We start from the raw sequence: 3,137 nt of genomic DNA on the forward strand, positions 1-3,137 counted from the left end.
TTATCTAGGTGGGCGGTCCTACAATCTGAAGGGAATGGTATTAACCCGTGATGTGCTGCCTCCGTACTCAAGGAAAGTAAAATACTTTGCATTCTGTATTCAGAATGCTATTATTTTCCCTTATAACCATGTTATAAGAGAAAATACTACAGATCGGGTCCCCAGCCCGATCATCACCTAGCAACCATGCGTGAAAATCGCACCGCATCCGCACTTGCTTGCGATTTTCACGCGGCCCCATTCACTTCTATGGTGCCTGCGTTGCGTGAAAAACGCAGAATATAGAGCATGTTGCAATTTGCACGCAACGCACAAGTGATGCGTGAAAATCACAGCTCATGTGCACAGCCTCATAGAAATGAATGGGTCCGGATTCTGTGCGTGTGCAATGCGTTAACATCACGCATTGCACCCGCGCGGCATACTCGCCCGTGTGAAAGGGGCCTAATACTCTATTTCTCCACAAATGACTTGTTGTATTTCTTCATTACCAAATTACTTACTCCCCTTTTTTCTTGTGGTACTTTCGTTTCCTTTGATACCCTTGCCATTATCCACATGCTGTGCAGTACTGCATTTCTGATTTGCTTTTGATTATTTCTATGTAATTTCAAAAATTTTAAAGAGTTTCAAATATCTTTTTATTAACAAAAACTGCATGCATTTGCAAAACAGCATTTATTTAAGGGGTTGTATGACACAAAAAAATGACAGAAGTTAGTCCTTTCTTCTACAGAAGAATCCCATAAGTCCTTTGACAATAAGTCCTGGCTAAGTCCTTTACATATTGTTTAATGCAATAAATTCAGGATAAAGGATTAAGTCTTGTAGTTTCTTCTTAGACAGGTACAGGACACTTTGTAGCTCTCATCTTCTCCATACATGTGAACCAGTTCACTATAGTGAAGAAGCCAGGGGCTCGGCTGCTCAAAACGCAGTAGTCATAGTACTGGAACTGGAGGATATCAAGAAAAAAAGAGATGTGAGCTAAAATCTGCTGTGATTATTACTAACCAAAGGAAGGATGCGGTATGAAGGTTCACAGTCATAAGCATACTTTTCAGACTGAAAGAGGAAATTATCTTTTCATTGCTTGTCTTGTGTTGTTTTGCTTCATAAGACAATGTTTGAATTAAAAATAAAAGCAGATATTGATTTTAGAGGCGTAGGTATGAATAGCACATATAGTCAAATACATCTGGTCGTCCCTTTCCCCACATATTGTTCCTGCAATGTGCTGTACAGGTATGGAGCTGGGATAGTGCTGTCTCAGGAGCGGAAACTGTGCCATATACAGCCAGTCCCCTGCTGAAACGGCCTGAGATCACAGATAACTTTAATCGCAACTGCGTGAACACCCCCATACATATTTAATAGCTGTCGGAAAGCTCTCTCTCCTAAATCCCAGACAAGTATAGTTTGGTCGAACGTGTATGCATGTGCAATAGTGAGAGAAGAGAAAGGTGCTGCCAGATGCTTCAAGTCGTGGTTTATCTCCCTAGGAAAATAAAAGGATTGGGCAAAAATGTTCACTTTGCCTGATCCTCCTCTTCCGCAGCATCATCTGTCGAGGAAGAGTCAGGGGCACTCATTAACCAATAGACCGTCAGCCAAACCCGCCATTATTAAAGGGTTCGGCTGACAATACACTACTGTGCCTGCGGGGCCTTAACTACTTTGATGCCATGGTCAATAGCGACTCTGGTGGTGGTGAGACAAAGGGAGGAGACTTTCTCCTTTATGTTAATAAGGAAACCCCTAGAGAGTAGTGCTCTGTTTAATAAAAGTAAATACAAATAAAAAGGAATAGTTATTTCTTCACAGTATGGAATAGTATGACAGTGTTATCAATATGTTCAATTTCAGGTTACTGGAAAATAAAGGTTCGGGGAAGTAATTGGCTCAGAGGGCAGGGCTCTCTGTCTGCTCATTATCTTAATCTGCAGATACGTTAAATTGTATCCCCAAATCAGAACAAAAAAGAGAGCAATGCATTGACAATACATACCAATATCCATAATGATGGAATTCCTAGCACGGTACTTTTTTCTCACAACCCATGAAAGGAATACTTCTTCACTTCTCCCAAGTCAATGTGCTCCAACGGAGGCAAGCTAAGATGGCAGATTTCACTGAGGAGACAAATAATACACCATTACACTATTCACATCAGGTTTTAATAAAACGCTAAAACACATACTTGATGTGGTAAAAAGAAAAGTCAACATAAAATGTTATGAATGTTAATAAGGTACTTGAAATTCCATAATTCCTATTGGGGATGGCGTAGGTGAGATGAGGACAGCCAAGATACTCTGTAAAATGCTTTGGTGAATAGAACATTATTAACTACTAGCCTTTCTGCTGCCTGAGGCAAAACTTGAAATGGCACCCCCTCCATGCCAATTTCTTAACCTAACCCCTTTGCCACAATTAAAGCGCACATTGCCCATGGCCCTTCCGCTACCCCCCTCTTACCCCTACCTGGTGCTGCCCGAGGTGATTGCCTCACCTGGTGCACCCTGACTACTACTGATCAGCGGCATCTTTGGAGTACATGCATGTTTGGAGGGGGGAGGGGGTGCAGGGGTCCTAATTTGTTCATTGGGAACAAAATTTATATCTTAAATAGACAATGTAAAAAAAAATATGTAAATGCAGCTTAATATAGGATCTATAAGGAAGAGAGCAGCACTCAAACTCAATCCACACAAACTAATAACCACAGTGAAATGAGTGTATAACAGTCTACATTTTACCAGTCAATAGATTCCAATCAATATTCAGTGAAATCATACAAGGTTTCTAAAATGGAAACTTCAATAGAAAAGGAGACTTTTGTATTACTTACCAGTAAAGTCTCTTTCTCGCTCTTCCTTGGGGGACACAGGAAACCATGGGTATAGCTCTGCTCCCTAGGAGGCGTGACACTAAGTGAAAGCTGTAAGCCCCTCCTCCATCAGCTATACCCTTCAGCCTGGAGAAGAGACTGCCAGTTGCGTGTCCAAGTAGTGAAAGATAACCACCAACCGGAAAAAAGAACTGTCGAGCCCCAACGGGGGCAACCAAGCCGGAACCACAACTGTAACCCAAATGAAGGGCGGGTGCTGTGTCCCCCAAGGAAGAGCGAGAAAGAG

The 3,137-nt window shown here is 41.9% G+C and overlaps 1 long non-coding RNA gene across 1 annotated transcript; it reads right to left on the reverse strand.

The window, feature by feature from the left end:
- Window positions 1-627: 627 nt before the first annotated feature.
- On the reverse strand, window positions 628-2,828 carry LOC120983143. The gene is made up of 2 exons (XR_005775051.1): window positions 2,009-2,828; window positions 628-955 (listed from the first exon to the last, which is right to left on the reverse strand). It is a non-coding gene; the product is annotated as an uncharacterized LOC120983143 (long non-coding RNA).
- Between the last annotated feature and the right edge of the window lie 309 nt (window positions 2,829-3,137).

Source organism: Bufo bufo, unplaced genomic scaffold (assembly GCF_905171765.1).
Source record: "Bufo bufo unplaced genomic scaffold, aBufBuf1.1, whole genome shotgun sequence".
In the NCBI taxonomy this organism is placed as follows: Eukaryota; Metazoa; Chordata; class Amphibia; order Anura; family Bufonidae; genus Bufo; species Bufo bufo.